Below are 27815 nucleotides of genomic sequence, written 5' to 3'. Positions count from 1 at the left end.
GCCGGAGCGCCTTATGTACTTAGTGCTGGCTTCCACGTTCACCTCCACTTGTTTCTAGTCAAGTTTGCTGGCTCTCCACCTACTCAGAGTTCTTTCTACCTGGGTGGGTTTCACCAGCCAATTTTCTAGGAGGGACATTCGGATTCCATCTTCCATGAGTTCTTTTTGTTTGAGAATGTTTTATGCTAAAGCGCTCTGCTGGAAGAGTGGGCTACATGATGGGCAGTTAACCACAAGGTCGGCAGTTTGAACCTACCAGCCACTCAGTGGAAGTAAGATGAGGCTTTCTGCTCTTCACAAGGTGTAAAGTCTTGTAAAGCCACAAGGGTGGGTCTACTCTGTCCCGCAGGATCACGACAGTAAGAATTAACTGGATAGTAGTCGGTTTATACCATTAGTAACAACTAAAATGAATAATTATTGGATGAACACATCATGTTACCAGAGTAAGAGACAATAAAGAAGATGGTGGAGATTGGGTAAAGCAATGCAGTTAAAACCCCAGACTTTGAAACCCAGATGTTTGCTTTTGAATCCAGTTGGGAGCACATGACCATGGGCACATATCATAACCTCTCCAAGCCGCAAAGTCCTCATTTGAAAACGGGGACTGATATTTGCCCTCCTGGGAGGGTTGCCCTGAAGATCAGATGTTGTCATGGATTCAACTGTGTCCCCTCCCCTCCCCAAGTTGTCCAACGTAAATCCTCACCATGATACCTGTGGTGAAGTCTAATTGCGCCTGGGGATACAGCTTTCTTTGTTATGTTGATGAGTCCAAGTCACGGTGAGGTATGTCCTGAGTGGATCACATTTAATTAATTTATTTATCACCATTAGATTGACGTGTATGTTGTGAAAAATACAACCCAGTTGTTTGAATATAGTTTAAAATAGTTATGCAATCATCACCACCATCTAATTGTGGTCATTATCTTCATGCTTGTATTCATTGTTACTAGTTCTCCATCGCCCCACACCAACCTCCCTTGAAGGATCTCCTAATCTAATTAGTGTGCCTATAGATTTACTTATTCTGGATTTCATATAAAGAAAGTCATGCAAAACTGAAACAAACAAAAACAAACACAGCAGTAAGGACAACAAAATAAATCACAGAGAGACTTCCGTTCCTCAAGAAAGCAGAAAACAATACCCATTAGAACAATTAAAAATGATGCATGAAAGAAGAAAATAGATGATAAGATGTTAACGTTTAAGCTAACTTTATCTGTAGTAATCCATTTGACAATGCACTCTTGTCTTTCGGTAAAGCTATAATAGTCAGAGCAACTTTAATGGAGACTTGGTCCATGCGGGGACTTTACGAAAGGGCACCCCCTCCACCCCCCAAAAAGTATTTTTTTCAAAGCTATTTATTTAAATTTTTTATAAAATAATGTAATCACCTTCAAAGTACTCTCCATTACACTTAGTACATTTGTCATATCTTGCATTCTATCTTTGGAAACATTTTTCAAACTCATCTCTTTGGATGGCTGAAAGCACCTCCCTTGTTTTTCTCCTTCACCTCTTCTATGTAATCAAATTGTTGTCCTTTCATGTTCCTCTTCATTGGCAGAAACAAAAAGAAGTCACACTGAATGAGGTCAGGTGAGTGAGCTGCGTGGGGCAAGAGAGGCATGCTGGTTTTTGCCCAAACCTGACGCACTGAGATGCCTGTGTGAGCAGGGCCATTGCTGCAGTGGCAAATCCCGTCCCCCATCTGCAACACATCAGGCCCTTTTTGTCGCACACAGTTACTTAATCTTTGCAGAACCTCTAAATAGAAAGCTTGATTAACAGTCTGACCTGGTGGAATGCACTCCAAATGTCCTATGAGTCGACATTTTCATCCATTAGGGAAGTTGACAGACATCCAGAACAAGGTTTGTTATCAATTGACATTTTACCTTTATTGAAATAAGAAAACCACTCATACACTTGAATTTTTCCCATAGTGCTGTCCTTATAAGCTGGATTCAACATCACAACAGTTTCTGTGGTCTTTTTCCTGAGCAGGAAACAAATTTTCACAGTCGCATACTGTTCTTTTAAATTGGCCATCACAAAAAATGAGGCTTGAGCAAAACTCCTTTTACGAAAAAATTCACTGTGACCAGAGAGAATCTTCCCAGGCAACACTAGTATGTGTACTAATTCAGAGGGAGTTGCTCAATGCTTGGGGAAAAATGCATATTATGAAAGCCTTGCCCAGCTGAGCTTTTTCTGTTTGTTTGTTTGTTTTAGGGTGTCCTCTTCATATAAATGGATTTTAGGTTTTCCCTGTCATCTATAGCCTTCCGTGAGCCAGGTACTCAGAATTTAAGCTCTAACACAATCGCCCCCTCTGGTCTTGGATTTTATTATTCATAACCCTTGGATGACCTGGGCTGGAGACACAAAAAAGCGGATGAGACACATAGGATTGCCAAAGAACTGAAGACGCCAAGCGGACAGAAACACAGATCTTCCCCCGGAGTTATCAGAAAGAGAGTCTTCCCCTAGAGCCAGTGTCCTAGAATCTAACGCTTAGCTTCTTGAATTGTGAGAAAATAGATGTCAGTTCCTCAGAGCTGTTCATTTGTGGTATTCATTCATGCTATCACAGAGCAAGAGATTAAGACGCAGATGCATCTAGAGCACTGGGTACAGTGAGTGGCAGAGGGCAGCAGGAACAGCTAGAACAGCGCATGCCATATGCAACTCGCCCTCAGTTACAAACGTACCTAGTGTCAGGAGCATCATGCTCACGTGCATGCTGAAGCTGAATCGAGACCAAAGAACGACTGATGCTTCTGAACTAGAGCATTGGCGACGACTATTTAATAGGCCATGGGCTGCCAGAACTATGGCATGGAAAAAGTACTGCCAGAATGGTTCTTAGAAGTGAGAATGGTGAGATTTGACCCTGCGAGCGTTGAACATGTTATCATGATGGACACGTGCCCAGAGAAGGAAATCATCCTTAGTAGAGGAATAGTGGGAAAGAGGAAGACCCTTGGTGAGCCGGATCGATGCTCTGGCAGCAACACTACGCTGAGTGTGAAGCTGGACAACCTGGTTGTCTTTTGTTCTGTTGGACACGTGGTTGCTATGAGTCGGTGCTGACTTGACCACACCTGACAGCAACAGCACTGATGGATTAGTGGTATAATAACTGTGATGTGATTCTAAGAACACTTGCGAGGCACGCTCTATGTGCCAGGAGGGAGACAGGTGCTAAGCAGCCAGAGAATTTACACTATGACTCCTTCTCCTTCTCCACGAGTCCCTCATCCAGAGAAAATAATACAATAAGCTCGGGGAGTAGGGAGTCATATTGAATAATCTCCCCCACCCACTTTTTCATGTTGTTTGAATGTGCTGCTTTTATTCTGGTGCATAAACTTTACAGTTAGCATTCTCCCCACGGGTGGGACACTCATGCCTTTCCTGATAGGCATGCCACTGGATGGCATTGGGACATGGGGACAGGGAAGGAGGCAACTGGACTTGGAGATGATGTCAAAATGAAAATAAACACCACTAGCAACTACCCGCCCCCACAAAAAAACCCCACATGCTTCCCTAAGAAGCAGCTTCGTCCCACTCCGTTGCACTAAATGGGGCACAGAATCCTAACCAATTTTGGAGAGACTCTTGGAAGTAAATTGGTATTGGACACATGACTTGATCTGGACTGGGCTGGGATGCTTGCTTAATACACAATTGCTCTTTTATATCAAGCTCTTCCTTACACACATGTGTGCTTATGAACGTATGTCTCTAGTCTACCCAGACTGACACATAATCTCATGTCACAGTTGCTGGTGTTAGACATCTACTAGTTTGTTCCAACTCACAATGACGTCATATGCAACAGAACCAAACACAGCCCGCTCCTGAACCTCCCTCACTATGGTTGCTGCGTCTGGGCCGGTAGTTGACTCACGGCGTCAATCCATCTGTTTCAGGGGCTTCGCCTTTTACACGGAGCCTTTACATTACCACCACTCTTCAAGGAACAGGCTCTCCGGTGACGCGTCCAGTTGCATGAGGTGATGTCTCAGCATCCTCCCTTCAAAGGGGCATCTGGCTGGGCTTCTTCCAAGACAGATTGGTTGGTTTATTGCTTGCTATCCAGGATAATGTCAATATTCTTTGAGAGCCCCAAAGTTCGATGGCATCAATGCGTCTTTGTTCTTTTCTATTTATTGCCAAGCTTTCGTGTGCACATGACACACTGACACCTTGATTTGGGTCAGCCACACCTTAGTCATACCACAGCCTACGAAATACCTGCTGCTAGATGCCAGTGAGCCACTCCGACTCACAGTGACCTTAGGCATCGTGGAGTGGACCCCTGGCCAGTCCTACCTACTCACGGTGACCTTAGGCATCGTGGAGTGGCCCCCTGGCCAGTCCTAGGCTAACTTCATGGCCATCAGTATGCCTTAGTCTATTGCTGTGGTTTCTGTGTATTTTGAATCCCTGCTGATCTATGGGGGCTCATCTCCCAGGTCCACAGAAGGTATCATTCTGGTATAATCTGTACGACTTTCACTGGCTGACTTTCCAGGTCTTTCATCCTAGTCTGTCTGTGTCTGGAAGTTCCTTGGATGTCTATCCATTGCGGGTGACTCCACTGCTGCTTCCAGTCCTAGGGCCATCGCTTTCAGCATCCCAGCTCCACAGGAACCGTCGTAGCACGGCACACCGACAGACAGGTGGCGGGGCATAAAACTCCAAAGCATACATTCTCCAGGGAGTTGTACCACGCAAAAGATGGCTCTCCTGGTCTCCTGAGCTCAACCTCCCTTCCTCCGCTGCCAATTTCTCTCCTTCAAGTGCTGTCCTTGAAGGAGAGCACAACCAAGGTGCTTGATGAAGTCCAATGCTCCCCTGATCTAAACAAAAGGCCTTTTGAGGATGCCTCCTGGCCACCCACAGCGAAGTTGTCACATCCCTCTTTCCTGCATTTTTTGTCTTTCTTCCTTGGCCTGGGGAGCTGGATGTGTATGTTGGTGAGGGAGGAGTGATTTCTTGGAGATTTGTGTGCGAGCTTGTGCTTTTTGTTGGTTTTGTTGCTTTTTTTTTTTGTCGACCAAGGACCAGGGTCAGGAAGAATCCACCCCAAGGGTAGTTGGAGGGAAAAAAAAAACAAAACAAGACACGCGACTGTCTGGGGACCACAACCTAGTCCCAGTCCCCTGTATTCACCAGTGCAGGGCTCCAGTGGCTGGGTGATTTACATAATACCACGTGACACCCTCACTTCAGTCATCCATCACCACTGCAGGCAGTGTTCCCTCTGGTGCACACGCGCTGGCTCCCTCTGTCCCGAGAGCTTCCCTCTCCTAGCTCCCCCCCTCCCCCCTTTTTTCTCTCGTTCTCCTTCCCTGCTCCCTCCTCTTTCTTCATGTCCCTCTTTGTGCTTATGTTTATAGGACCAAAGGAGAGCGAGAAGGAAAGAGAGATTGCTCAACATTCCTGTCCTTCTTGTTCAACTCACTGGCATTTGGAAAATGATGAAGCACCAAGTCAATGAAGATGGAAACTATGCAGAAAGAGGAAGCAGCCTATGGAAATAATAAATAGTATCACTGGGGTGTGTGCGTGTGCGTGGGGGGGGGCGGGATGGGGAGCTGCTTTAATAAATTTATACCGGAGGAGCACTCTAGAGGGAAATGAGGACTTCAGTTTACATTGTTTGGGACATAAATCAGTGGCTGCTTTGCATTGAGCATAAATTTGCAAATAGAGAAAAATTGGACACTGAGCATTCAATTCATCTATCAGTACAGCCTAAAGGGTCCATAAATAAGTACGTGCCGGCATCCCTGGCCCCTCGCAAGGTAGTGGAGGCACCTTGTTGAAAACTCTTTTGAGGACGCTTCTCTCTCGTGGTTGTGAGTTTCTTCAACTGGCCACGGGAAGCTGGCTCCGTATGTTCAGGTACCACGCCTGTCGCTTCCCTCACCCCAGCTTTTAGGGAGACAGCACGGGCCAGGGAAATACTGTAGGAGGCCGGGAAACCCGCTGCCCTGAATGCAGGCCTGCCAGCTTGTCTTCTGACGCGCAAGGCAAGTTATTGTGCCACGTTTCACAAAGCCCAGAGGCAGCCCAGGTCGCCGGGATGGAATGTGGGGGAGCAGCCGCAGAGGGGAGTTTGGAGTTTTTAAAGCCGGCAGTCGTTAATGGCATCGACTCTAATGGCATTTCTTCAAAACTTAATTCTTCCTTTTCTCCCCTCTCCCCCCCAATGCCCACCCTGCCCACCACCCTCCCTCATATATTATATTTCTCTTTTGTGTGGGTTTCAAAAAGATTGTGGGGTGAAAGGGGCACATAGGCAAATGGTGCATGTATTGGAGAATCATGTCTTTCAAGGCAGAACCAATGTGTCAGCCCTGCCTGCACAGCTGTTGATAAAGACGTGCGCGCATACCCCCATCCAGGAGCCCTGGTGGCCCAGTGGTGACCCTGTGGACTGCCAAGCAGAAGGTGAGCAGTTTGAAACCAGCAGTTTCTCCTTGGAAGAAAGAAGAGGCTTGCTACTCCTATAGAGTCACACTCTCAGAAACCCACAGAGACAGTTCTGTTCTGACCTCCTGGGTGACTGATGGCTTTGAACTGCTGACCATGCGGATCACAGCCCAAGGAGTAATCACTACAGCACCAGGGCTCCGGAATGCACTGAAGCCATCCCTAACATCTGTGACCCCCATCGACAAGGTGAAAGACAGACACACAAAGAAGCAACAACCGTAGAACTCGGGATTTCCCTGCCTCCTGGCACGAGCAGGCTCCATCAGGGACCAGCTCACACTTCCAGACAGCAGCTCCCTTAGCGCTCTGCCGTACACGCGGAGAACGCAAGCCGCTGTGGGAAACCACCCCAGCTCCGTGGGAGAAAGACTGGGCTTTCTACTCCGGAAAACCGTTGCTGTCTCAGAAACACATAGGGGCTCACTAGGATCCAGCATAGACTCGAGGACATTGAGTTTGGTTTTTAGCTTGGTTGTCGTGAGGTGCTGTCCCCCCGTTCTGACTCACAGTGCCCCAAGGTACAACTGCAGAAAACACAGCCTGGTCCTGCACCACCCTCGCACTGTTGTGGCTGCTGTGTCCGTCCGTGTCCTTAGGGGCCTTCCTCTTTTCCACTGCCCTTCCACCTTACCAGACACGATGTCCTTCCCCGGGGACTGGTCTCTCCTGATCACATATCCAAAGTATGGAAATGCTGCAGCTCAGTGAGGTATGGAACGTGCCAGGAAGATGCAGAGCCAGATGGGAGTCAGGGAAGATTGGTTGGCCTGGCCTGTTTTAGCATCCATCCAGGTGGACTGAGGACTGTCGTCAGTGGCCCTTCCCCGTTCTGCTTTCCTGCTCTGTGCTGTGTTCTAGTCCACTGTTAAAGGTGTTCTGGTGGCCTAGTGGTTATGAGTTGGGCTGCGATCTGCAACGTCAGAGGTTCAAACCCTCCAGGAAAAGGCAGGGTTTTCTGCTCCCATACAGAGTTATAGTCTTAGAAACACAGGGGGCAGCTCTATCCTGGCCTATAGGGTCACCACGAGTCTGCATCACTTCAATGGCAGCGACTTTGCTTGATTTAGAGCTTGCCATGGGGACCGCTGTACATGTTCAGGACCTTCTGACCCGGGGCTCCAGTCTTCTGAGGCTACTTTACAATTTCCCAAAGTGGATGCCCAGGACTCTCCCCCTTGTCTGTCTTCGTCAGAAAACTCCACTGAAACCTGTTCACCGTGAGGGAACCTGCTGGAATTTAAAACATCCGAGACACAGCTTCAAGCGTCACAGAAGCACTCAGGCCACCACAGCACAGCAGCCTGGCAGGCGGGCAGTGTGTTTGTGTGAACAGCAACCCCAGATCCGCTTTGCACAGTTCTGCTTTGCACGATCACCCTGCAATGCTGCTGATGTCACCACAGAAATGGGTGCAGTGGGACAGTCTCGGGCAGCCGAGGGCAAGTTGGTGCTGCCCGAGACTGGTCGAACCCTGTGCTGCGAGCCTCATTCGGTCCCTGCTGAGCACCGAGTGCCTGGCTCAGAGAAGGTACCCGGGGGAGCCAGGTGCCCTGACCATGTCTCCCGGGATCAGGGCCCAGCCGGGCACAGGCGAGAGCAGAGCTTTTGCTTGTAGATCTTGCTGGTTCATGAACAGAAGCACGGTGCGTGTTCAGGTTTCCGAAGGTGATCTCATCGGCAGGGTTCCCACTGGGTGAGGCGCTCAGGAGGCCCCTCTGGGCCCCACTCTGGCTCCCTGAGGACTGATTAGACCTAGAGGCTTAATTCCTTCTTCACCAGCTGTATGGCTTTATGGTGCTGCCTGCACCCCCACACAACAGACAGCCTAAACCACACCCCACGTTTGGGCACGTGAGTCAAGAGGGTTCCTCTCCTCTCTCTCTGTCTTTTATTATTATTATTATTGTTATTTTTATGTCCCTGTCTACCTGGATTGGTTTTGGAAACATGCATCAATCTCCTTTCATTTATTCTCCAAGAAAAATGCTCACAGGGTGTCAGCTGGGCTTGACAGCTTTGGTTTCTGTCTCCAGCCAAGGATCCTAGTCGCAGTGGTTAGGCACTTGGCTGGAAACCCAAAGAGTGGTGGTTCGAACGCGCCAGCCACTCCCTGGGAGGAAACGGTGGCAGTTGGCATCCATGAAGGGTCCAGTCTTGTAAACCCTCTGGGGCGTGCTCACTCCTGTCGGGGTACCCCCTGATGAGTGGGCACTGTTGCTGTGGCTGCCACGCCCAACCCGAATCATGGTGGCCCCAAGCGCCATGGAATGAAGCCCTGCCCACCCAGCAAGAGCTCTGCTGTGCATTGGGGCTTGGGCCACGGGGCTCCACCGGGTTTCTACCTGCTGATTTTGGGAAGTGGATCAGCAAGTCTTCCTCCCTCATCTGTCTTAGCCTGGAAATGTCTCTGAAACCTGTTCATCATCAGAAGGACACCTAAGCGTATTTGTACATTTATCGCCCTCATCATTCTCAAAACATGAGCTTTACACAATTGATGTGTGTACGGATTGTGATAAGAGTTGTATGAGCCCCTAATAAAATGATTAAAAAAAAAAAAGGGCACATAAGAAATTAAACTGATCATGCCTGTTTCCCAGCAGGTGTGTGCAAGGCCCAAGGGTTCAGAGGCGATCGGCAGGCCTTGCTGTGATCCAAACCCTCCATGTACACTTAGCTGATCCACCCTATGGATCAATGGATGAGCCACACCCTGTTCAGGACACAGGGGACACACAGGTCCCCCACTTTGCCCCAAGGGGCCCTCTTCTATGAAGTTGCACTTCCATCTACACCACCCTTGGGAGGGCAGCCACACTCGGAAGGTGTTGTGATGCAGACACCATCAAAATGTGACCGCTGGTGTTTGCGATCGCTTGCCCCTGGTGCTAATGAGCCCACAAGAGTGAGAGATTATGTCAAACCCATCCTGGAATTCCCAGGAGTACCCACCACAGGGCACAGCCCGCAGTAGGCACCTTGTAAGTGCTGGTGAACTTGACATTTAAATGGAGTCTTCAGTCCACTCTATGCCAGACCCCCCCAGGGCTTAATGTAGCAATGTATGTAACCCAAGATAGAAATGTAACAGAGTGAGAGTTGAGTTGCCATTCATGGGGCACTTGCCCTGTTCCCAGACACAGGCTAAACACTGTACAGAGCCTGTCACTTCACCTTGACAGTAACACCAGGGGCTACATTCTCACCTGTGTGCGGTTTTATAGGTTCAGATACCTACCCAGGCGAAACCTGGGCCCCCACCTAGCCAGGATGTTTCCACAGTCTGCGCCCCCAACCTGGTCCCTCCAAACAAATCCCACGACCCTGGTGAGGAGGTCACCCACTATCCTGTTGCTTGTCTGGCTAGAACACGCCCAACTGAACATTGCAACAGGTTCTAGAAGTGCCCCAGGGTCCATCCCTACCTAACCCTGGGGGGAGGGGGCTTCCAGTCCATTCTGACTCATGACGACCCCCTGCCCCACCGAACGAAACAGTGCACTGTCCGGTGCCAGCCTCCAAGTGGTCCTTATGCTTGATCCCATTGCTGTAGTCACTGTGTCAATCCATCTTGTTGACCTCCTTCCTCTCTTTCACCGCCCCTCTACTTTACCAAGCACAATGTCCTTCTTCAGGGACTGGTCTCTCCTGACCACATGTCCAAAGTGGATAAGACAAAGTCCTGCCATCTGAACCTCCCAGGAGCCTCCTGGCCGAGTCTAGGTGGTGTTGGCTGTTAGGATGAGTTGATGTCAAGCCGGTCTGACTCGTGGGGACCGTTCCTATAATAGAACAAAACATTGCCCTGTCCCTGGCCATCTCTACCATCAATGGCGGGTCTGCATCATTGTTACAGCAGTGGTGGTGTTGACCACCTCATAGAGGGCTTCCCTCAAGTTTGCTGGCCCTCTCCTTAGGACCTTGGTAAAATAGTGGCTGCTCATCAGGCTGTGATCCTCAAGGTTGGAAATTTGAAACCAACAGCCTCTTCCAGGGAGAAAGATGGGCTTTCTACTCCTGTAAACAGTTACAGTCTCAGAAACGCGAAGGGGCAGTTCTGGCCTGTCTTATTGGGTCACTAGAAGTCGGCATCCACGGATGGCAGTGAGGACTTCTACACTAAAACCAAGGTGCCCTTTCCTCATGGTTGGTCTTGTTGGATGATGTGTCCAAAGGCAGTGAGTCCTGCCATCCTGCCCCCAGAAGGAGCATCTGGGTCCAAAAAGTTTCAAACTCACTCTGGTCAAGTGGATTCTGCCTTGTGGCAGCTCTTCAGGGCAGAGTGGAACTGCTCCATGAATTTCCAAGGTTGAATCTTTACGGAAACAGATACTCTACCCTTGCTCCTGTGGATGGGGATGGTGGATTGGAACCACTGACCTTGGGGCCTACCAACCCAATACTTAACCCACATTGCCACCAGTTTCCTTTGACCATCAAATCAGGGCTTGCTAAATAGCCTTTATTTTTAGAATTGTTTGGCATTTGCTATAAAACTCCTAGCTCTCTACTAGAATGACCTCATTGCATGTGTGTGATCTAATTGCTGGTGGGACTCACACCCCACCCCACCCCCCTCACCATAAATTTATAAAGCTGAGTAGAATCCACCTGGAATTTACATGCAGAGGGAAATTCTCATCAACAACCAGTATTGTCCCTTTGTCATTGACAGTTGTGTAGAATTCTATTAGCACTCAATTGAAGTATATCCTCAGAGATAGTTCCCCAGTCTGCAAGCCGCCCCCCACCCCCTCACCAAAAAGGGAAAAAGAAAACCAGAAAGAAGAAAGTGAAGAAATCCGGAAATAATTTGCATGTGTGTGGCAGGCGCCTCACCTTTCCTCAGTCTCTGGATATTGTTTCCCAGGTCTACAACCTGCAAATCCAGAACGCTTTCAGAGCTGTAGACGTCTGTAGCAGCGTATTGTTATGATTTTTTGCTCTATCTAACATTATGAAGTTACTTTATTAAGATTGGAGTTTATGCTGTAAATCGAATTACGGCACAAATACACACAGTTCATTTTGCCTTTCAGAGCTGCCCCAACTCTTACTTTCTTTTGTGATAAAGAAAACCATTAGCTTCTGTCAGAACCACGAGGAAGGAGCTCCTTTTTTATTGAAATAAGAACAAAATGATAGTGTCAGGCATGAGTCCGAGAGATAAAATATTACATCTAATAAACATGCTACATATGGGATTCGACAAGGGGTCTTTGGATTGTGGAACCGTGGAAGCTACAGCAAAACAATAACATTAATATTGAAAAATAATGACTCCCATTTCTCTCTTGGAGAACCCTGCCTGCTCATAAACAGGGACAATTCAGGGTTCTCTGGGACACCACGCAACAAGACCCACAGCTTGGAGGGGTCATCTGAAGGAGAATCAATGGGCTCAGGGGCCCAATTGCCCAGAGTGACCAAAAATATATACACAATTATAAAAGCAAAACAAATTCTCAGCAGGAGACTTCGTTAAGAGGTAGGTTTTTGATCCGTGGTGTTTAAAATAATGCAGAGAAGCACGTTAAGACATGATAGGAGAACTCTAAGTGCCTGTGGGTCTAAGTGAAGCTTCCTAGATCTTGGTGGGCTCGATGGCAAAGGTTGGGTGAGGACTAAGGTCTGCTAGGGGAGTGGGAATGTGGCACAGAGGCATTCCTGCGGGGGCATGTGGGGGCGCTCCTGTGTTTTCTTCCTTGCCCTTTAGTTGTCTCTTACTCCTGGTGATTTTCTGCATGAAGAACAGAATGAAATGCTACCCAGTCCCGACTCATCTCCACGATCTTCAGGAAGTTTGAGCCCATTCTTCTGGCCAATGTCTGTAACTTCATCTCTTCAGGGGTTACTGCCTTTGTCACTGACCTTCCTGTTTACCAAGCAGGGTGTTCTTTTCTAGCACTTGGCCATTCCTGGTGACGTGTCCAGTGGAAGCCAGTGGAAGTCTCAACATCCTAGCCTGTCAGCATCATGCTGATTGCATTTCTTCCAAAGCTGGCTTGTCCGCTTCCCTCCCAGTTGAGTTTCCGGCACTGTGGTTGTTGTATGGTGCCATCACAATGGTGCCTGCGCACAAGACAATACCCTCTGGGCGACAAGCCCTGTCCTGCCCTGTGCCATCCTCGCAATTGTTCTTCTATAGAGCCCATCGATGCAGACACTGTGAATCCATCTTGTCAAAAGTCTTCCTCTGCCCCTCAGGTAGTGAAAACCTTTACTTCACCAAGCATGATGTCCTTCACCAGGGACTGGTCTTTTTCTCTCCTGATGACAAGTCCAAAGTATGCGTCATAAAGTCTCACCAACCTTGACCCTAAGCCCCATTTTGTGTACTGTTTTTTTTGAAGTCTATGGTACTTTAAACAGACTTCATGAGCACCATAAATCAAATACATCAATTATTCTTTAATGTTCCCCTTTTCATGTCCAATTTTCACATGCATAGGAGATGGTTGAACATACCAGGGCTTGCGTCAGGCATGCCTTAATCCTCAAAGTAACTCCCTTGCTTTTTTAGTAGTTTAAAGAGGTCTTGGCAGAAGATTTACCTAATTCAATGCATCCTTTTATCTCTTGATGGCTGCTTCCATGAACATTGATTGTGGATCCAAGCAAGATGAAAACTTCAGAAGAATCAGCCACTGAGAAGCCTATGGATGGAATCAGCATATTGTCAGTTACTGAAAACCTCATACATAATAAGAAGACATTTTCAAAGGTAACACCAGAAGATGAGCTGCTCAGGTCAGAAGGTACTCAACATATGACTGAGAGAGAGCTGCCTCCTCAGAGCAGAGTCAACTGTAATGATGTAGATGGAGTCAAATAAAGGGTCACAATTCAAAAGAAGAAGTAAAAGGCTTCAAGCATAAATTAATCATGCAAACTTGGAATATACAAAGTATGCATATAAGAAAATTGCTAGTGACTAAAAATGGAATGAAATGCATAAAGATCTATATTGTAGGAGTAAGTGAGCTGAAATGGACTGGTATTGGCCATTTTTAATCAGAAAACCGTATGGTTTACTGTGCCGAGAATGACATGATCAAGAGGAATGTCATTGCATCCAAAATCAGAAAGAAATTTCAAGAATGATCTTGAAGTGCACTATTGTCTTGATAGAATAACGTCTATCTGCATATAAGGAATTCTAATCAAGAAAACTATCCTTCAAATTTATTCACCTACGACTAAAACTACTGCTGCAGAAACTGGAGAATGCTGCCACTGACTTCAGTCAGGAATTGATCAAATGCACAATCAAGATGCATTCATAGTTATTGGTTATTGGAATGCAAAAGTTGAAAACAAAGTAGAAGGAACAGTAGTTGGAAAATATGGTCCTGGTGATTGAAACCAAACTGGAGAACACATCATAGAATTTTCAAGTTAAATAAGTTCTTCATGGGGGGGGCGGGGCGGGGGAACAAAACCTTTTTTTCCACGTGGACTTCTCCAGATGGAATATACAGAAATCAAATTGACTACATCTGTGGGAAGAATCGATGGAGAAGCTCAATATCGGCAGTGAAAATCAGGCCGAGTGCCAACTTGTGGAAGAGATCATCAATTACTCATATGTAAGTTCAAGTTAGAGTTGAAGAAAATTAAAACAAGTCCACAAGAGCCAAAATATGACCTTAAATATACCCTACCCGAGTTCTGAGAACAACTCAAGAGCATATTTGATGCATTAAACACTAATGCCGGGAGACCTGAGGAACTGTGGGAGGACATCAAACACGTCACTCGTGAAGAATGCGAAAGGTCATTAAAAATACAGGAAAGAAAGGAAACATCAAAGTGGATGCCAGAAGAGACTCTAAAACTTACTCCTAATCATAGAGAAACTGAGGCAAATGGAAGAAATTATGAAGTTAAAGAGTTGAACACAAAATTTCAAAGAGGAGCTCGAGAAGACAAAGTAAGATATTATAATGAAGTGTACAAAGGCCTAGAGTCAGAAAACCAAAAGGGAAGAAACATACTCAACATATGGTAACCTGAAAGAGCTCACGGAAAAAAATAGTCAAGACTCAAGTTGCAATTTTGAAAGTTTCTACAAGCAAAATCCTGAATGATGCAGGCCCCATCAAAAGAAGACAGAAAGAATACAGAGATCCACTGTACTAAAAATCACTCGTCCACATCCCACCATTCCAAGAGGTAACATATGACCAGGAACCAATGGTACTGAAGGAAGAAGTCCAAAATGCACCGAAAAGCATTAGCCAAACACAAGGCTCCAGGAATTGTTGAGATAAAGCTGTCAATGTTTCAACAAGATGATGAAGCACTGGAAACACTCACTTACCCTTTCCGGGAAATGTGGAACACAGCTTCTGGGCCATTGACTCGAAGGGATCCATATTTATACCAGAGAAAGGTGACCCACCAGAATGCTCAAATTATAGAACAGTATCACTGATATCATGTGCATGCACGTTTTGGCTGAAGGTCATCCATCAATGGGGGCAGCAATATGTTGATAAGGAGCTGCCTGAAGTTCAAGCTGGATTTAGAAGAGGATGTGGAACATGGTATATATATCACTGCTGACATCAGGTGGATCTTGGCTGAAAGTAGAGGCGACCAGAAAGATATTTACTTGAAATATATTTACTTGAACTATCTGGTATTTACTTGAAATACCAGAAAGATAATACTATGCAGCCAGTTGCCTATGTGGATCATCACAAACAATGGGTAATTTTGAGAAGAATGGGATTCTTAGAATGCTTCATTCCTAGAACACTTCACTGTGTTCATGGTGAACTTGTACATGGATCAAGAGGCAGTTGGGACAACAGAACAAGGGGGCAGTGCATGGTTCAAAATCAGGAAAGGGATGTGTCAGGGTTGTACTTATCATATTGATTCCATCTGTATGCTATAAGTAGATCATGAAAGAAGCTGGATTATATGAAGGAGAATGTGGTGTCAGGATTGGAGAAACGCTTACTAACAGCCTGCAATGTGCAGATGATACAACCTTGCTTGCTGAAAGTGAAGAGAACTCGAGGCACTTACTGATAAAGATCAAGGAGTGCAGCCTTCAGCACGGAATGCAGCTCAATGTATAACTAAAACAAAAGCAAACGAATACCCTCAGAACTGGACTAGTAAGTCTCATTATGGTAAATGGAGAAAATGCAGGCGTGGTGGAGCACTGTGCCTTGCTTAGATCCAAAGCCACTGCTCTTGGAAGAGTCACCTAGAGATGCAAGGACACATCACATGTGGTCAGTCTGCCCGATCTGACCCCACCACACTGAGGCAAAACACTACGGGCGTGCAACACAACAGCAAGGGGAGCAGAGCAACAAAGTCCCCAGGGAATGCCAAAAATAGACTTTGGGGCCAGGGTGTGGCACCCCATCAGGCTCCACCAGAAAACACTCCTAAAAGTCAACAAACAGATCTTGAACTGTTTATAAGCTTTTCCTTCCTACCTTCTATCTTTTTTTTTGTCGTTGTTTTTTTGTTGTTGTTTTGTTTTCATTTATTGCTTTGTTTTGCTCTGTCTTGTTTTTGTGAATATTATTATCTCTGCAGGTGTATCTAGATAAGAGAAGTGGGATAAACAATTTGGAGGAGAAAGCAATGGGACTGATGGTTCTGGGGGTACATGGAAGAAGGGGAGGCAGTGGAAAGGAAGTAGGTGGTAACAAACCCAGGGGCAAGGAAACAACAAGTGATCTAAAATCTATGGTGAGGAGGGTGTAGGAGGCCTGGTAAGGCATGATCAAGGGTAATGTAACCGAGAGGAATTACTGAAACCCAAATGAAGTCTGAACATGATAGGGGAGTAAGAGGAAAGTAAAAGGAAATAGAGTAAAGCATTAGGAGGCAAAGGGTATTTATAGAGGTCTAAATACAGGCATGTACATATGTAAATATATTTATAGATGTGAATGGGAAAATGAGCTATGGGCATACATTTATACGTTTAGTATTAAGGTAGCAGATGGACAGTGGGCCTCCACTCAAGTACTCCCACAATGCAAGAACATTTCGTTCTGTTAACCTGCCATTCCTTGGTGCTCTTCTTCCCAACATGATCACTGAAGACAAAGCAGGTGCAAAAGCAAATATAGTGAGGAAAGCTGATGGTACCCAGCTATTAAAATACATAGCATCTGGGGTCTTAAAAGCTTAAAGATAAACAGGTGGCCATCTAGCTGAGAAGGAACAAAGCCCATATGGAAGAAGCACACCAGCCTGTGTGATCACGAGGTGTCTATAGGATCAGGTATCAGGCATCAAAGACCTAGACCAAAAATCATGTCATTGTGAATGTTGGGGGGTGCAGAGTGGAGACCCAAAGCCCATCTGTAGGCAGGTGGACATCCTTTTAAAGAAGGATCTCTGGGAGGAGATGAGCCAGTCAGTGTATAGTATAGCACCGATGAAACATACAACTTTCGTCTAGTTCTTAATGCTTCCTCCCTGCCCCCACTATCATGACCCAATTCTACCTTACAAATCTGGCTAGACCAGAGCATGTACACAGGTACAGATAAGAGCTGGAAACACAGAGAATCCAGGACAGATAAATCCCTCAGAACTGCTATTGAGAGTAGCCATACCAGGAGGTAAGGGGGGAGATCGGGGGAACTGATTACAATGATCTACATATAACCCCCTTCTTGGGTGATGGAGAACAGAAAAGTGGGTGGGGGAGACATCAGACATTGGTCAGTGTAAGTCATGAAAAATAATAATAATAATTTATAAATTATCAAGGGTTCAGGAGGGAGGGACGGTGGGAGAGGGAGGGAAAAAATGAGAAGCTGATACCAAGACCTCAAGCAGAAAGAAAATGTTTTGAAAATGATGATGGCAACAAATGTACAGATGTGCTTGGCACAATGGGTACATGTATGGATTGTGATGAGTTGTACGAGCCCCCAATAAAATGATTTAAAAAAAGAGAGAGAGAGAGTGAAAAAAAAAGACTTTTTGAAAGTTTTGAAAAGCAAGGATGCTACTCTGAGGACTAAGGTGTGCCTGGTATTTTCAATCACTTTATATGCATGTGAAAATTCGACATTTAACAAAGAAGGCTGAAGAAAGTCCCCTGGTTTTGAACTAGGGTGTTGGCAAAGAGTATTGAAAGCACCACAGACAGCCAATGAGCAATAGATCTGTTTGGAAGACGTGAAGCCAGAATGGCTCTTAAGGCAAGATGGCCAGCTGTTGCCTCCCGTCCTGTGGACATGTTGGCAGGAGAGACCAGTCCTAGGAGCAGGACATCCTGTTTGGTAAACAGAGGAGCAGCAAAAAGAGGAAGACCCTGGACAAGGGTGGACACAGTAGCTGCAACAACGGGCTCAGACAGAACAACTTTGAGCCTGGTGCCGGGCCAGGTGGTGTTTCTTCTGTTTTATGTCCGGTTTCTGTGAACCACAATCGACCCCATGGCACCTAACAGCCACAACAACAGGTACCCCTCCTTAAAAAATCCCCCTTATGCATCCCCACCTATACAAAACTCCCTTTAGTGCCTGTTTTTGCTCCTGAAAGACATCCAAGGAGTGTTTTACCTTTATGAACACAGGTGAATTTTTAAAATTAGTCCTTTATGGTTTTTTCTTCAGCCAGCATTTAAAGGCAGCACCCGGGGCAATGAAATGAATGTGGCCAAACTCCTGCCTGGGGACGACAGTGGGCATCAGCCTGCAGTCTCCAGCACTGGGAACTTTGACCATGAACCCTGACTGTGTGGCCACGTGATTTTAGGCTTATGTGTTATCTGGTCTGACCTGGTAGGTTGTATTTGTGAGCCTGGGAATGCTCCCCAATTCTCATATAAAGGAAGGACAGGGCCTTCTTTGCTTGGCCCCAGGTTGGCTTCGGAAAGGCTTCATAGACTCTACTTTCTGAGAGGGGAGCTCTCGGCTGCAGTCATAGCAGCTGCTCAACTCTTAAAACCACCTTTGATGGGGCGTGAGCTGGGCGTCAGAAGTACAAGAAGCGGTAGCCCATGAGAAAGAGAAAGGCACTTGGACTCAAAATCACTTCCCATAGAACTCAGACGACATGAGTTCCCAGTTCCTGAAGTCAGTCATGCATCCATTTTTCCCAAGTTATGACTTTCTCAAATTGAGGGATGGATACCTTTATGTTTTGTATTCTGCTCTGGTGTATGTGTGACTTTTTCCATAATAAAAGATCTAAACAAATCCTGCTTCCTCATCTTGACCTCCTCCATGGGAAGCAGAATCATTCCTCTCCTGCTCGATTTTAACCTAAGCACCTGAACTTGCTTTTCTAGCTGACTGGCACTTATTTTGAACCCCAAAGTGGGTCTTTTCTGCTTTTTCCTCTGTTTCTGGAGAAGTTTGGGACTTAGCACCTGGAGGCACAAGGAGCCAGGGCCTTCCTGCTAGTCTACTGGAGAAGGTCATCTCCTTCAGGTGCCTTCTGGTCCTGAGCTGTGGCTCAAGTGGCCCGGATGCAGGGGTAGCCACTACCTGGCCCTGCCTGGTGTGGCGCTGACCAGGAGCTCAGTGGTTGAGGTGCTTGGATGCCTGGGGTGCAGACACCAAGGTAGTGCAAGGAAAAATTCCAAAGGAGAGACTCCAACACCTGTTTCGTCCTCCCTTTCTCCCCTACTCATAACCTAACCTTGAAGGAAAGGGAAAGGGAGGTGTGGAGGGAAGCTGGGGCCGAGAGACAAAACCTGTCTTGTCCTGCAATGAGCACTAGAGTCATCTTCCAAGAAAAAGTCAGGGAATGCGCACAGAATCAAGACACCCGAGGCTCCTCCCCACGGAGATGAAGCAGCAGTGAGGGCAAGGGGTGGATCAGCTACCCCTTGCTATTCATCGCATAAGCATAATCCTCATCTCAAGCGGTGTGCTAAATATAGGCAGTTGGAATAGAAACTGCATCTTTCCAGCCTGACAGCTGTTTGGGAGATTAGAAAGCATTGTTTGTCTCCAACTGCCTGGAGAAGACAGTACCTGCCCCCTGACCTCTGCCCTCTCTCCTTCCCCACCCATAACCGCAGGTTCTCTGTCTTTACACGGAATTGATCCTGTTTAAAAAATATAATCCCTGGAATTGCACAGAGCATCCTGCTAGGCTCTCTGTAAGCATCCACAAGTGACTTCCATCAGCTAATTGGAGATTTTGTTGGTAAGGGTACTTTCTGACTCTGGGTAAATTATTCAAATGATTTTCTGTTTATTTCAAACTTATCCAGCATTCCTATCGTGCATCTGATGCTATATTAAGCACTATAAGAATAAGAAGAAATTCGACCAGCTCCACTACCATTACTCCTGGTGATAATGATGGTGGTGGTGCCAATTATGACAATGATAATGACGACGAAGCCTTGCTCTTGAGTTTCCCCCACTGGGAATCAATGCCCAGGGGAGATCACTGGGGGAAGCTGTAAGGGGCAGGAAAGGATGGGGGGAAGAGGATGTGGAGAGGATTTTGTGCAAGAAAATGAGAAGTGGGCTCGGCAGGGAGTGAGGCTTAACTGGAGGTAGGGGCTGGGTGAAGCGGTTTCAAAGTATAGGTAATGGCTCAGAAACAGTTGGGTGGGATCTAGGGTTGTGGTCTAGGGCCTGCAACACGTCTGGGAATGGATGGATATGAAGACAGGTGAGGAGCACCTGGGATGTACTGTTAAACAGAGTCTCTCCCAGAGCCAAGCCATCACCCCAAGAGCCCAGGAAGCCAGCCACAGGCTACATCTGGGAAGGGTAGGGCCACGTTGGGCTATTTATTCATCAAGTACCCTTGGTATTAATTGGCACCTTTCACTCAATGGCCTTCACATGGGTTCCCACTCAGCAGCCCCATCGGACAGGGTAGAACTGTCCTTTGTAGGTTTCAGAGATGGGGACCCTTTACAGGGGTAGAGCGCCTCATCGTTCTCTGGTGGAGGAGTTGGTGGTCTCAAACTGCTGACCGTTGGTGACTCCTACACCACCAGGGCTCAGTTATCCAGTCAGCTCCACCTCGCCATGGGCTCGTGTATGACAGGAGCAAACACCGCCTGGTCCTCTCTCACGAACACGATCCTTGGCTGGTTTAAGTCCATATAATGCCAAGAGTGTCCCACCATCTCCGGGAGAGTTCCCTTGGTCATTACGGACCATATTCCCTTTCCCAGCGACTGGCCTGACCCGATGACACACGTGCCCCAAGCCAGGGAGCCAAAATATTTCAAAATGGATTGTGGTGATGATTGCATAGTTCTTTTAAATATGTTTAAACCATGGAATTATATGTCACTGAGAAATGCTTAAAAGGAGCACTTTGGCTTGGTGTATGGTTACACTTTGGGCTGGGGACCACCAGGTTGGCAGTTTGAAGCCACCAGTTGCTTCTCAGGAAAAAGGTGAGGCTTTCTCCTGTCTTGAAACCCACAAGGCGAGTCCTACCCTGACCTATGGGGTCAGTCGGAGTCGGCATTACTCGAGGACAGTGAATGTGTATACATGTGTGTGTGTCTGTGTGTGTTTGGGGAGGAGGCGTGGCACGGAGAAAGTGTTTATTTACTTTTGAAAGACAGTGAACCCGATGTTCACCATCTTCATTTCCAAGGCACACACTGGTCGCCCTTTTCTTCTAAGGAGGATTTATTTATTTATTGTGGCCACTCGGCAGTCTTCACCAACACCACAGCTCAAATGGGCCCGTTCCTCTCTGGTCTTCCTTGTCCCCTGCCAGCTTCTGCGCAGTCTGAGATGACTGAACGTACAGAGACTTGGGTCAGTGGCACCTACATCATCACGGGGAGTCCTTTGCCTCCTCTGGCTTCAAGTGAGGCACAAGAAATTGCTCTCCTCGACAGTGCACAACTTCCTAGAGAGAGCTCAGAGAGCCGCGGCCACACCCCAGAGGTCAACTGACCTCAAACCCAATGCTTTCCGTGGTGTGCAATTTATCTTCCCCTCCCGCCCCTCCGTGGACCCCATCCCCAGGTGGCTTTTGAGGCACCTTCTGCCACTACAGATGAGCTGTTCTCCGGAGGAATATCATTCATCTGTGAATCACTGTGCTTCTCAGTTCCTCAGCAATGGGCTCCTTTTTTTAAAATCAGGAGTGGACTTCTTTGGATAACGTCGTTGTGACTTGCTTATTTAACTACTCATCCATCGACAGACACCAGCACGGTGTCCAGTGTGGGACAATGACAAATGAAGTGGGCATGAGCTTCTGTTTCTGACTCTTTAAGGGTGTTTCCTTTTCTTTGGCTTGGGCAGTACCTAGGAGCAGAATGTCTGGGTGATGAGATAGGTACGCAGGGCACTCTTTCAGGCGCCATCCAATTAGCTTCCAGAATGACCCGCCATGCTGCACTTCCCTCCGCAGGACTTGGGAATACTGCTTCCCCGCATTCTTTGCTCAGCATTTTCTATACTGCTTGGTCCGGTCAGTCTTTTTAATATGAGCCATCTCTCCATATTTTCAGATTTTTACTTTATGGCGAGTCTTAAGAAATTATTTTCTATGAAACTTGGCCTGCTGTCTTATACTCAGGCTTCATTCAACCTTTTTTGTTTTTATATCTGTGAATTAATAGGTTCCATCAAATTTAGAGAGATGACCCAGCCATTGTCAGGGAGTTGAATTCAACTCCACGCTATCCTGATAGAGGATTCCCCGGGCTCTAACTATGCATGGGGCAGACAGAGTCACATTCTTCCACGGAGCAACTGGTGGTTTCAAACCTCTGACCTTGCGGTAAGCAGTCTAATGCTCAGCCCACAATGCCAAGGAGCTTGTTCCTTCAAATGTCTTTATGGCTCTGGACTGCAGCCTCAGAAATGACCTCGATGGTCCTGGACCATGTGTGACTTTCCATGCCACACTGCCACCAGCCGACAGCCATTGGAATAGGAGATGGTGCGGTTGGCGTGCTGCATCTCTGATTAATCTGTAGGTTTGCTCTTTGGGGAGCACTCACTCTCTTTTTCTGGGGGAAGCAGCTGCCCTATCATAATTATGCCCAAGCAGCCTGAAGTAGAGTCTTGTGTACAGAGGAGGTGAGACCTGTCTGCAGCCAAACCTAGATGGCTGAACTCCGAAGCAAGTGCTTTCTCAGGGGAGCCTTCGGAAGCCCAAAGCTTGAGCCCAAAGCTTGAGGTCGTCTCAAGAGAAAGCCTGAGTGGAAGTGTTCTCAAGGCTCCTGACCTCAGAAAACATGTGAGGTCATAGAAGATGTCTGAAGCTGCTGGCACTGAGGACAAGCAATCGTGCAGCTAAAGAAGCCAGAGGCAGTCCTTCCTCCCTGTCTTTTCCTTCTTACACGTCTACTTCTTAGTCAAAGATCACATCCGGGCACCAGGGAGATCGAAGCGGTCTCACTCATGCCTGATCCACCCATATCCGTTTGCTTCCTCTCTGAGCTCCATTTGAGAAAATGACTTTTTCTACCACTTCAAGTTGAGTCTCCTGTTTCTTCCTGAAGCATCCAATTGGCTGTTGACACCTGTCAGTGCATTTTTGCGTTCGGACCTTTCCGCGTCCATCCCCTGAAGCTCCCTGTGCTGTTTTGTTTCTGTTTCTGTTTGTTTAACAATGTCTTTCATCTCTTTAGTTAACTTATAGGAAGTTAAAGATGTATTTTCAAATAAGATAATAAGAGTTTTCTGATTCTTACTACTGATTCAATTAATTGTGTCCATCTTTGGTGGTGGCCTCCGTATCCCCTGAGTTTGGAAACGCTGAGGACATTGTATGGCTCACTTTATCGGTTGCTCATCTTTTGGGGGATCTTGCTTCTGTTCTTAAAACTTAAATACTTAGTCTCTTTTTTCAGTTGCTTCAGGTAATGGTGTAATTGGGAGCTCTCACATTCCAGGTTGCTCCTGGGAAAAGCAAGGCCTCCTGGCCTGTTTTTGAGTATCCCTGGCTGGCAGTTGCAGCCAGGACAGGAGGTGAGATACCCGTTAGGCAGTTGATGCTGCGTTTTCACGAAGAATGAGGGCTTGTACACAGCCTTGGGCCAGAGAAGAGAAAAAGGCATTTGGAGATATTAAGCAAGGAGAACCATCTTGTGATGGCTCAACTGTAGGTCTACTTGATGGTACTGGTGTAGAGCTAGGGGTGGAGTCCAACCTCCAAATCAGGGCACAGCCAGATGAGGCCTTCTTGACAGTGTGGCTTCTTTCACTGAACACTTCTCTCTCTCTTGTGCCTCTTCAATTTCCCCCGTGCTTGGATTCTGCATCTGGCTCCATCCACAGGCGGTCCACATGGCTTTGCCATCACTGCCTGATTCCTGCCTGCATGGGATCCACATGATTCTGTGTCTCCTGGTCTGTGAGCTCCTTTTGCCCACCTGCTCCATCCACTGGCAGCTGTGAAAGTCCTAGGTCCTCTGGTTAGCCTTGGACCAATGGACTTGAGGTGGACTGAACCTCTTTCTTGACACAAACTTATTTCTTATACATATATGAGTGTCCCTGGTTTTGTTTCTCTAGGCAAGGCAGCGCAGCACCCGTCTCTCTGGTGAAATGTAAACTGAGTGAGGAGTGAAGGGCTATTGCTCATTTTCTGCCCTGGGAGAGAGAGGAACCATCTCTAGATCTTTCTGGGTTCTCCTGGAACTTTTCCCCTATGATTTCCCTCCGGGACAAGCCACCCACTTCACTGTTCCCCCACGACATGGGCCATTGATTTGCTGATTCTGCCATAGACCATGGCAGGGAGGTGTTTCAAAAGAGCATGAGAATGTAGCAGAGACATACAGTCCTAAAATGCATATGAAAATAGGTGGGCGTTATCTAAAATAGCAAAACTGTAGTGAAGGCTTAACAATGGGGACTAATGAGTACAGTCTTCTCCCAGAGTGTGACAAGACTGTTTCTGTTTTTAGGTAATCATTTCATCTTGCCCATTGTTAGACGTTTCCCCCCTACACAATTCATAGTCCTCTGTTCTTGCTCTTTCCAGAGACTTAATCTTATTTAAATTGAAAAATCACACACCTTATTAATTAAAACACTAGATGAGAGCAATTGATAATTCATGCAAGGAGGAAAGCAAACATCTTTTCTATAAATATTTCTCCTCTTGATTCTTTAAGGTGCTTATTATTTAAGCTTTGAGAAGCCACTTCATGCTCTAAACCAAACGGTCATTCATGATAACCACTTAGATGCACACAAGGGTTCCCAATCTGGCAGCCTCTTCTCTTATCCACGATTTAATCTTTATAACTGTCCTATGGAGTCATTAGGCCAAGGATTAATCACCCTGCACTTCACAGAGGAAGGCACCCAGACTTCCAGACTAGAAAAATCACACTCTGGCCCAAGGGCGAGAGAGAGTCTGACTCCAGGTTGTGTGAGTTTCCAACTAGACTAGGCCTTGGGCTGTTATCACCACTGGATAAAAAGGGAATTGTGTTTTCCTAGTGGGATCTGGCTCTGGCATTATCCTAAGCTGTGGATATTTAGAATTCTGTGTTGTGAGTAGAAGTTGTCACAACAGTGGGTTTTTAAGGTAAAGAGAACACTGCTTTTATGGGGTCCCCTGATGGGCAGCATGATGGCCACACAACCAAGCGGGGAGTTGAAGCCACTCCATCTCATGAGTGATCTAAGACAGTGTGAGGCAAAGAGGAATGCCCACATCTCAGTCAGCTAATCAATAAGAAAAGTTTTCTTGAGACTCGATCAAATTTAACAGAGTAGATCCATTTTCCATTCAACCATCCACATGTATTTTATTTCATCTCAGTGATTTGCACCCCCTCAACATAGTGCCACACGTTCCACTTCCTCCCTGTGTTCTGATTCTAGTCTTCCTTCTAAAGGATGTTCTTGGGTCAATGCTGCCCTTTCAATCGCTAATGATCCGTTATTCCAAGGTGTGTTCCCTTCCCTCCGGTCATTGTTCCCTATAGACCTGGCTGTTGTTGGGCCCAAAACTGAGCCTGGGGCTGAGTTCATTTCAACACGTGAAGGGTGACCAAGGGCTGTGGTTTGGGGGTGCTCCACCAGTCCTTTAATGATTCGTAGGTCTGGTCATTCTTACGATCTTGCTATGTAGGTCAGTTTTGAAATGAACTAAATTTTCAGTATACAAGGCCACCATTCTGATTTCATGTGTAGACATCAGCCAACCTGGACAGGATCTCCAGAAGTAATCCACACACATTTACACAAACTGTCAGAGTCATGTTTGTTGTCTGACATTCAATGGCGATTTGCAATCTCCTCTTTACCACCGAAGTCCTAACATGACACAAATGGTTAACATACTTAGTTGATACCCAATAATTGATATCAATAATTCTACTTAAGGTGCCTGGCAATGTTGGTTAGGACACGTCAAACCCTTCTAGCTTTTTCTTTAAATTCTTTGGGGTAGTTTTCATGATTATTGTTTTCTGTTATTAGCATCTTCATAAATACAATCTTTATTAGTCTTCAGGGCTGGCTATGAGAATGATCACATCAGGAACACAGTGTGTTGAAGGTAACATTAACGATAAGAAGAGTGAAAAACAACCATGAAACAACAATGGCAAAAGAGATGGTGGTAAGTGCAGCTCAACATAGCTCACACCTGGAGCTGTCTGTCACCCGTCAGGGACGTGCTTCTTGAGGGGAGTTACAGAGCCCCCCGGCATTACGGTTCTAAAGTGACACGCACAGTCCTGGACGGGACTGGGCTTCGTCTCACGCCCCTTGGCCATGTTAATAGGAGCGATCAGTCCCTGGAAAAGCACATGCTGCTCGGTGAAGGATGAGCAGTAGGAGTTGCTGTCAGCTGTGGTTGAGTCATTTCTGATCTTACCCGCAATAAAGCGAAACGCGACTTGGTCCTGAGCCATCCTCACAGTGGTTTCTATACTCCAGCCCATTGTTGCAGCCACTGTGACAATCCATTTCCTTGGGGGTTTCCTCTTCCATGCGCCTCCACTTAACCTGCTGACTTTTCCAAAGCCGATACGCCAGAGTCTCGCCATTCTGGCTGTACTTCCAGACAGATCGGTGTGTCCTTTAGGCAGTGCACGGCACTCTCAGTGTTCTTCTCCAGCACCCACGTCCAAATGAATCCCTTCTTCTTCGGTCTTCCTCACTCAGTGTTCAACTTTCACACGCGTGGCAAAGCAGAGGGGCAGGGGAAAGAGGAAGACCCTTGACAAGGTGGGTGGACACACTGGCTGCAAGAGTGGGCTCAAATATGACAATGGTGGTGAGCACGGCATGGGAGCAGGCAGGGCTTCGTTCTGTGATCACGGGATCGCTGTGAGTTGGCACTGATCAGACGGCACCTAACAACAATGGAACGATCTACTGGGGAAAGGCATTGAGAGTCACTTCTCCGCCTGATCTCTGTGTGCCCCCTTTTTTGCACACGCTAGAGACTCCAAAGAGGATGTTAACCAGGAGGGTGGGCCTTAGACAATTCTGGTGTCTGTGGGAGTGGCTGAGATCAGGTGGATGCTTGGCAGGGTCAGAGGGTTAAAGTTGGGGAAACAGTGCAGCTCTTGGTAAAAGAATGGCTCTTCAGCAGGAAGTGACCAGGAGAGAAGGAGCTGAGACCTAATGTAATTGCAAGTGACAATATTCCGGCATCTTCCAGTGATAAAATATTAAGCCTGCACACGGGTTGCTCCATTATCATGATTGGTAAAAAGACAATTCTAATGAATGGTGCCACCCAAGTAAAATATACATTATCCTCTTGTTGGAAACCTCGGCGTAATTTAAGACATCACTGATGTATTAAAAAGAACGCATTATTCCAAGTGCTATCCGCAGGTCAACATTCATTACCAACCCTGCAATAATAGCCAACAAGTGTGAAGAGCAGGCCCGTGATCGAGGAAAACAATTTCAGTTAGAAAATAGACTCCCCATCCTCTCTCTTCGCAGGGTTATTATAGCAACAAGAAAATGAGAAGAAAAAAACACACTTTCGTGTTTTCAAATTATGAAAAAGCCCACAACCGTCTCGTCCTAGGCAGGCTCCAGCGCCAGGGGAAGTAGCCTTTTCCACTCCAGACTTAAATAAGGATAAACAACTACTGAGCAGGGAGAAGAACCGCCGGGGTCTGGGAGGGGCCGTGGGGGGAGGGGAGCTGTTAGTCTCTTTATAACACACAATTGGAAGACTGGCCTGGAGGGAAGAGAGCGTTTTAATACAGAAGCATCAACGCTGGTGCAAATGTATCCATCCCGTGTGTGTGGTATGTTCTAAAGTGCCTGTGTGTGTGTATCGGACCCAAAAATAAACTTCACTGGCAACGAGTCAGTTCTGACTCATGGCAAGCCTACAGGACAGGAGCG

Source organism: Echinops telfairi, unplaced genomic scaffold (genome assembly GCF_000313985.2).
Source record: "Echinops telfairi isolate 266 unplaced genomic scaffold, ASM31398v2 ScPeMD7_18;HRSCAF=68, whole genome shotgun sequence".
NCBI lineage: Eukaryota > Metazoa > Chordata > Mammalia > Afrosoricida > Tenrecidae > Echinops > Echinops telfairi.
The sequence above is the reverse complement of the archived record's forward strand: the minus strand, read 5'-3'. Positions refer to the sequence as shown.